The sequence below is a fragment of the Rhea pennata genome, chromosome 4 (assembly GCF_028389875.1).
Source record: "Rhea pennata isolate bPtePen1 chromosome 4, bPtePen1.pri, whole genome shotgun sequence".
Classification (NCBI taxonomy): Eukaryota; Metazoa; Chordata; class Aves; order Rheiformes; family Rheidae; genus Rhea; species Rhea pennata.
The window spans coordinates 42,526,771-42,536,472 of NC_084666.1; positions in this window are offsets into that span (position 1 = coordinate 42,526,771).

Sequence of the window (9,702 nt, forward strand, 5' to 3'; positions counted from 1 at the left end):
GCCGCCTCCCGCGCCGCCGGCCGCTGCCGCCCGCTTCCGGCTGCCGCGTCCAGCCCGCGCGAGGGCGTTGGCGGGCGGCGCGGGAGCGCGCAGGCGCGGCGCGGCGCGGCGGGGCGGGGCGGGGCGGCTGCCGCCAGGCGCGCGGCCGCTGACGGGGGGGCGGGGGGATGAGCGGTGGGTGCGGCGCTCGTGGGCGCGGGGGGAGCAGCCCCGGCGTGGCGGCCCGGGGGCCGCGGACGTGCCCTCGGCGCCCCTCGCGGCGCCATCGCTCGGTGCCGGGCTGGCCGCCAAGCGCGCAGGCCGTTCCGCAGCGCGCCTAGCCCAGGCGGCGCCCAGTGGCGAGGACGGCTGGGGACGCGGTTCTGTCCCTGGGCACGGGGGACTTTCCGCCCCCCTCTTTTTGTGTGAAAGGCTGTGGTCGGAAGTCTCCTCCGTGAGGAGATCCCCAGCCGGGATAGGGGCTGCGGAGGGGCACCTGCCCCGCCTCGCAGGCAGGCCCAGCAGCTGCTCGGGCGGCCGCCCGCTCTGAGGGGCCGCAGCGGAGCTCTCCGGAGGGCGAGGGCCAGGGCCGGTCGCAGGAGGGGGGCTCGTCCAGCAGGTCTGGTGCAGCTCGCCGCGACTCCCGCCGGATCGGTCACGTCCGCTGTTTCTTCGTCCGGTCCAGGAGAGCGGCCACCGCTCTGCTCGGAGCTGTTGCCTTCCTCCAGTCTTGGGTTACATAACCACGTTCTTCCCCAACATTTAAGTGGGGTTTTTTTTTGTTTTGTTTTGTTTTAATGTTAGTTTCAGTAGCTTCTGTGATGCAATATGTCAAAAAAACACAAATAGGACAGGGATCTACTTCAAATACATATCTTCCGAAGCTACTCCAACGCAAGCAGAAGTGAGGACTACTGTGTTCAGTGACTTCTGTCTTGGAGGGTTCAAGATTTTGCTTTACTTAACCCTCTGTAATTTACTCCTAAATCTTAAGGAGAAGATTCTGTGGTGGTAGCAGATGTGTTTATCAAGCTGAAAACTTGATAAGTTTTCAGTTAAGGTATTTACGACTGGCAATTCTGTAAAAATAAAATGCTTCTCCACTGGTGTGAGAGATTTGATTATCAACAAAGTTATCTAAAACTGGTAAATCTGTCACTAAATGAACAAAAGTACTTTTCTGAAAGTGAGGGAAGTTTGAGGACAGCGCATTCGGAGAAGGCAAAACAGAAAATGGCAGTGTATTTTGGGCAAAGAATATTGTAGATGGACACATAAAGCCTTCCCCAGTGTTGCTAATGAAATCAGAGGTTATTAAAACTAAATGCATTTTAATGATTCATCATTTCATGATTGCTAATCTTAAATAATATTCTCACTAGGAAAATGCAGTTTCAGTTTCTCACAAATTATGCCTCCGTTTACCAATTCTCTTTCACTAAGCTGTGATGTTTAATTTGGGAACACTTCAAAAATCTTTCAATAGGTTTCCACTGGAGGTTTTCTAAATGGAATCATCGCAATTGACAGTGCCTGTTTCTACAAAGCTTTGTAAGTTGTTGAATTTGTCTCTTCTCAAGAGACAACCAAGTTTGCCCCTGGGTTGTATTGAAGAAGACAAACTACAAGATTTGAAAGAGAAACAAGAAAACCCGCTTGCCTGCAATCTGCTCCAAAGGGACCAGCTTGCAATAACACATTCTGAAATGGAGGTTTAAAAGTATTCCTTCAATCTGCTCAGTGGGGCATCCTGGAGACGAGTTCTGAGTTACGAGTTCCTAAGCAGTCTGCCCTTGTTGCATCAGATTGTTTCTGACCTCTGTCACATCATGCTTTCAGGTTACTGCATCCCAGAGTAAACAGGTTATTTTGAAAGACAGAGGTCTTAGCTTTTGCTGATCTGTGAGACCTAAGTGAATCTTAGCACCAATAGACTGCACAGTGTTTAAGGCTTCACATTAGTCTATGAAAAGTCTATGGAAGCTGATGCAGGGCTTTTTTTACGCTACTTGGCTGTAAGCACATAAGCAGTTGCTGATTCTATGTCTTGTTAACAAGGCAGAACTTTTTAATAATGTTCATTCTTAAATTAAGAGTTTCCAGCCTGTGAGTTCTGTCATTTTCTTGCAGTGTTTTTTTAGCTTTTCAGCCAAATGTTTAGTATTAGTTTAAGAAACTCCTGTGAGGTAGAACATCAGAAAGAGACACAAATAGGGCAGGAAATCTTTTTTCTTTCTAAAATTATGTCTTTGTACCTCAATAATTCCTGAAAGGAATCATACTCATAGAAATGATTGTATCCAAATACGTTGCATGGTTATGGCAAAGCAAATACTACATACCGTTCTCCAGCTGCAAGGAAATACATCTTCTAAATGCAATGGTTGGATTTTTGTAAGATTCTGATTGATCTAATACCTCTTCTGCTTTGACAGAACTTTTAGAGAACAATGTAGTTTACATATGCATGTAGATATATATGTAGTTTTCAAAGGAAATAGGCTGAGTTTCTTACTATGACAAAACAGCTGCCATTTTTGTTTAAGAAGCAGCAATTCAAATCACTACACTTACTGAGGAAATTCACTTTCGTGCTTAGGACTGCCCCTGTAATAACCCTCGGTCCTTTCCCACTTGTTTTGGAGAGTTGCAAAGGAATGCAGCCAGCTCTGTGCTTGCAAGACAACATTTAATAACTGTTGCAGAGTTCTTGGGATATATTGACACTAGCAGTACCTTACTAACATAGAAATACTGATATAAAATACCAGCAAAGTACATCTACTGAAAATGCAGCTATGTTAGGAAAGCTATACTTTCTACGAAGACAATCCCACAAGTAAGCCTCTCCTACAAATGAAAAAAAGCAGTTCTGGTCAGTGTAACTGCAGGCATATATGGTGTTTTACAAACTTCTTTAAGGTATCACACCATGCTGACATGGTCATGTTAGAAGAAATCTGTATTAGATTTAGGCACAGATAACATTAAAATAAATTCTTACTAAGACTAGGATTCTTTCTGTGAAAAAGAAAGTGGAAAGAAAGGGGCTGAAGCTGAAGATTTAGGTATTGCTCTTTTGCTGCTGTTGCAAATGGAAAAAATGAGGTCCTTCCTCCCTCTCTCAGCTTTTATTTGTTATATCTGCATCTTACTGAATTTTGTTGTGGGTAATTTATGTACAAAATTTATGCAAATATGTATTTTTCCTATTCAGCATCTTTTGGGGCTGTACAACCATCTGTGTTAGGGCACACATCCATTCCTTTTCCTGTGCATTTCATCCCCAGTAAGATCAGCAACAGACTTTATATGACAAGACCCTGCATCTATGTAGCTCCACAAGAACTTACCTATGTGGATTCATGGCAGGACTTCAGGTCAATACAGACATTGCCTATTATTACGTTCTTTGTCTAACATACTAGCACTAATAGCAGCATTAATCAAGCATTAACGTTACAATGAATTATTCTAGTGCAAGAGACTTCTTTTTCAGAAGAATGGAGTATTAAAAGTTTCAGAGAACCACTGATCTACGGACATGAATGCAGCTGATAGGAATTAAGTTGAAAAGTAACATGGAAGAGAAAAGCAAGAAAGTGCATGCAGCAGACAGAGGAGAAAAGGACCAAATTTCAGAGGAGTATGTGCTGGAGAGTAGGCAGAAAGAGGTGTGAGTTAGGAGTGCGAAATAAAGAGGAATAGCAGAACAAAAATAAATTGTACTGTGACAAAAATCAGTTAAACACAATTAAGCATGGAAAAAATACTTTATTTTTTTCTAGTATTATTTTTCTTTGTAAGCAATTGATGGAGCACCAAGAATGATACATACTTAATGAAAACAAATGAAGGGTAATACCTATTTGTAAAAAGTTCACAGAACTTGTCATAAGGACAATGTAAAACTAGTAATTATTAACTGTGTTTCCAGTAATCAAAACCAAAAAATGTGTAGTTTCCAAAAAGATTTGATATGGCACACAGTCTAGCAAACAGACTTTAAATACTCCAATCTTAGTTTCGAAAAAGAAAGGACAAACAGAAAAGCAAATAGTACGAAGTTTCCAAGTTCCTGAGAATGGAGAAGTCAAGTATTTGTGGTCAGTTCTGGGCAGCACAGTGTTCATTGCAGCTGCGAGTTCATTTTAGAGTCATGGAAGAAGCAGGCCTAGTTCAAGCAAGCATTGTGAGTGGAAGCAAGTGGAGATCATGGTTTTGATTCATACTAGTAAATTACTGAGAAATTACAGTAGAAATCTTTATGAATAGATCTGAGGCCCATTTCCATCCAGGTTTGGATTTCACACATATTGTACTCCTGGTATGTTTGTGAAAGATGCGGTTGAGCTCTTACTCCCTTATCTGCAGATTTGTGTTGCTTCCTATGCATTGGATAAAGCAATTCAGTCTCCATAGTGAGGGGGTTCAGTTCACTGAACCGACAGAAAATCCATCAAAAAATTTAGATTTCTCTCAGACTGGTGAGCTGAGTCAATTCACCTTATAGCCATGTGACTCTTATGGTAGCGTTCTTGTTCTAGTAAGTTATCTCGATAATCATTTTATTAAAAAACTAAACTAAACAAATATAGATTAGTCCTATGTTCCATAATGTCTGATTTGTCAAAAACATTATTTTCTTGAAAAACAAAGTGAAAAGTTATTTTTATAGATAATACCTGAAAGCTCCAGTACCATACCCATCAGATATATGTCCCAAGTCAGTGTACTTGTGGTCCATCATAATTATTCCCCAAAAGCAGTATTATAAGATAGTACCAACCAATTCAATGAACTATTAAACACCTTTTTGAGAAGATAATAGATACAGCTAATAAAATAAGTTGCATTTACATTTAACCAATTATTATGCTGCCATCTAGTGCTCACTGCATGTATAACTATACAGAGAAATTCGATTAATTTAAACAATTCTGGCTGTGAGTGGCCTGTAGCAAAATGACTGTAATCATACATACAGTGAACTCACCTGAGAAACAGTAATTGGAAGCAACTTACACTGTGAGGCGTGACAAAGCATGCTGAAAGGATCAATCTGAATATATATGCTGTTTCATATGCATATAAATAAGAGTAGTACTACTCTTAATGCAACAGGAGTAGTATTTTCACTCTGTGCTACTTGAGGAGGCATTCAACAAAACTGAAAAATATTGTTGACTGAGAAGCAGCAGGTGGGGAATACAGTTCACATACTGTACAAAATTTTATTGTATAAAGAAGCAGTAAGATTGATGATAAAATAATAAAAGATGGTGTTTGAGGAGTCGTAACAATGACAATCACAGAGATGTGGTTACTGCATATAATTTTGCACAAACAGCTCACAGAAAATGAAAAACATGTCATGCTGCTGTTCAAAAAACAGTAAATCCTTGTTTGGAACAATCTTGTATTTTTGGTGTCTGGACTTCGATTATACTAAATTAAAAATGAGGGGAAATTTAAGTTAAAAAAAGTATGAAAATGTTTAGTGAAATAATACTGTTATAGAACAGATGCTCACAGACTGAGTATTTATTATGGTATTCCTGGAATAGTATTTTTAGTAGCATCAGTGAAAGTCTCTTGCCAATTTCTCGATGCAAATGAAGAACATCGTGATGCAGACTTTATATAGTGGAGAAAAAAAATAGACAACCTCAAAATCTAAAACATTCAAAGGAAAACCTTATCAAAATGCTAATAATTAACTATACAGCTATAATTAGATTATGCAAATTAGTTCTCAAGAAGTTAATTTAATGATCTTCAGACAAAAGATTTAGAAAATGGGAAAAGAATTGTGGTAAAAAGTATTTTTTCTTCAGATTTTATCCCCCATCTTTATTTTAATTTTGCTAGTAATTTCTTGAAGCAAATTATCTGAAATATCCCTCTTTTTTTTAAGAAAATCACTCTAGATTGCATATAATGTAAACCCAAATATTTTCAGAAATAGCCCTGCATTTCCCTTTCATAGTATAATTCAAATATATGTTTGCTCTATTGTGATGGCTTCATAATGCAATACAAACAGAAATGTGATTTTGAAAAATCAGAAATGATAAAATCTGTGATTTCTTTAAAAAGTTTAATGCTGTTTTGATTTAAGACTTACTCTGCAAAATTGAAACATTTTCTTTACACAGCAAATAAGGGGGTTGCTTAAGCCTTAAGCTATTTCATAGAATCATCTAGTCCAACCTCCCCGCTCAGCAGGGTCACCTACAGCATGTTAGACAGGGTTGCAGCCAGGCGGCCCTTGAAGATCTCCAGAGAAGGAGACTCCACAACCTCTCTGGGCAACCTGGTCCAGTGCTCCGTCACTCTCATAGGGAAGAAATTCCCCCTCACGGTCAGGCAGAACTGCCTGTGCTTCAATTTCTGCCCATTGCCTCTTGTCCTGTCACACGGGACAACTGAAAACTCTAAATCTTTTTTTAAGGTAAGGTAAATAAAATATATTGTGATATTTGTTTCCAAAGGTTGATTTATATTCTACTGTATAATTCTAATGTAATTTCTACAAATATATATTGAATAGAAAATTGCATCCTTTCCTTAACTTCAGTGTGACTGCTTTTGAAAATAGTTGAAATTCTCTTTTGGTAGCATAGAAGAATGTAAGTAGGAGTATTCATTCTATTGTTCACAGTTCTTTCATCATCTATTATTTCCTCTGTCCCATCTACATTAAGCAGTTCAAATTCTTTCTCTTCAGATGTAATAACTTTTATCTTCTTATTTTTATCAGCTATCTCTGGACTCCTTCATGGACACATAGAACATTTTCCTAAATGACTGGTACTAATAAAGTGGAAGAGTTATCCAAAGGCAACACCAAGCCTCCAGCATTCAAAATTGTACTTAAAATAGTGAAAGACTGTAAGAGTTCTATTTAAACCAGTATTATGCTGCTCTTCTCCTTTCAGTATCTTGTGTTTAAATGAAAATGGGACTACAGGATTTTTAATGAGTATTTTATTTATGAAGCCAAAGGTTCATAGCAGTTGGCAATTTAATTAGGTGATTAATGTATATAAACAGTTCCATGTTGCTCACCAGAGAAACCTTAACATGAAATGTACCATGCATTACGTGAAGATTGGACATTGAACACACTGAGAAACATTCCTTTAGTTTAAATATGTATTTACTTGTGAACTGTTTTTTTAATTTCAACAGAATTTTAAAAACTTTCAGAGGCTTGAGATAAAACAAGAAGCTGTGATGCGTCTGTAATCTGAGGCCAGAATATAGGCTTCACCTATGGCAGTATGACTGTTAACAATTCATGCAAATGCATGTCTTTACTGTTATTTTGACCTTTTTCACTTCCCATTTGTATTTTTAGTTCGTGTTGATATCTGTCCCAATCCTATATTTTCAAAGCACAGAGACTGTATTCTTTACACATAACTGAATACAGTTTAAGTCCTAAATGTGCCTGTAATATGAATAAGAAATGATTACACCTTATGTGAGAAACACTCTGAGTCCAATCCTGCTTCTCTTAATGCTAAATTGTACATAAAGCTGCAAAAGTAAAAAGAGTAATCTTTAGGCCTCTTTATCAGGATACAACTGAAATTAGCCCCCAAATATTGTAATTATTGTTCATATGGAAGGACTTCTGTCTGAGTACAGCATTTAAACCTGGGCATGCTCTAATCTATGTTAACTTTTCTAAGGCAGAGTCAGAAAACAAGGACATCATAACATGGCATTTTTGGGCCATACCACATCTTTTTTATCCTACCTTTATCAGGCTCTTTCACTGTTAGGGTTGCAGAGAAAGTAATACAAGAATGGGCCACATTTCATCCTGTCTTAGACTTTTAGCACTGGATCAACCCTCAACAGTGGAGATTCAAGTCAGGTACACTAAAATTACAATGTCTACAAAACTTGCCAGAGGTTGAAACAAGAATTGAGCAGCAGAGAGAGAGCTATATTTACATCACTAAAACCTCTCACAATAATAATTACCTGTGAATCTAGTAATTCAACTGATTTAGCAAAGCACAGCACAGATTGAGTGTCAAGAACAAGAACAGAATTCTGTGATGATATTTTAAGTAAACTGGTTGAAATTCATTATCACATATTTCTGAATTGTATACATAATGTATACAATAAATATTTGTGCATTTGAATATTTAAGCTTTTAATTTTTACCCAACTATGCCCTTCAGTAACATTTTGAAAACAATTAATTTTAAATTCAGTAGAAACGTTACTTACAAGTATATATAAAATTATACATATTCAAATGACTCTTGATAGATGCAGCCCTGCTGGGACTTTAGGCATCTAAAATTATACTTCAAAGAATTTATGTATTTGATTTAATCTAATGTACAACTGCTTGTATCATGCATATGTTCTACTGCATGTGTGCAGACCATTGAGTAAAGGTGTTTTATAAGTATACAACAGTTTGCACTAATGGATCATAGATGAGACCAAATTTATAAATCTCTGAACAGAGATTGCCACAAGAATATCTCTAAACAAGCATAGAGAAATGACAGCTACTTAGCAGCAGTTATGTTCACTTTTTATTTATTATGCTACTGGCATGTAGAGGAATTACGTGTTTTCTCACCTGATTGTATTAGATATAAGCATGCAAAACCAGAATACAGTTAGCATATAGTATTCTACTGAGGCTGGCAAGAGGATGAACCAGAGAACTTCTATGACTGAAATTATTATACTAATAAGTAGTTATACAAAGTAACAATAATTACACAAAGCTTGTACATCCAAGTAATGAATCAAGTGCCAGATTATTGGCTTCTTGGTTCATAGATTGCTAAACAACTGTTTTAAATCATTTATTTTTTTTGATTATCTCTCTCCCACGCACACACTATTTCAGCTGAAGTTATCACCCATGCTAAATTCAGAATCCTAACCCCCAAAATAAGGAGAAAAATGTGTGCATTCCTAAGCAAGCAAGCAAACAAAATGTGGGAGATACAAGAAATAAATGTGCATTTGAGCATATTTGTCATAAATAAAAGCAACGGTAGCTAAGCAACACAAGATGATTTATGTTTTTTTTTTTTTTATTGGAAGATGAAAGTGGTTTGTGATTTCTTTAAAAATGTCTTTAAAAGACATTAGCATTAGCTGGTACTCTAGCTAGCTTTTCGGCTGTGTGACGAGGTGCAGCATCTTGCATACTAGTATTTCTGGTTATTCCACAACAGACATGTTAGTCAGAAGCCAGACACTGTCATTCCTTGCACAACATACAGAACGTGAAGACCTCATTCTTTTAATGTTGAGTAAAAGCTGAGTCAACAAAGGAATGATGCAGATAAGTTATATAGTTATATGAAAAAAATGGGAGGTTCTAGCAGTCATAGAGCATCCTTGTAAAAATATTACACAAACAAATTTTTAACTAATCTAGTGAAATATCCGTCTCTTTAAAGTATACGGTTATTAGATCTGTGTGGGTGTAGACCACACTTGCCAAGCTAACTCCTTTGCAAGACAATACACCTTACAAAAGTGACACCGATTATTGAAGCAGCAATTAGTGAACAGTGGTCTTGCTTCAGTGTCACAGAAAAAAAGTCTCTTTTTTAAGTCCTGTGACTGCTGATCAGCAAGATTTTTGTTCTCCTGAGAAAGGAGAAAAAAAAAAAACAAAGAGGAAGCATGATGGGAAAGAGGAAGGAAAAAAAAGAACATTTGGAT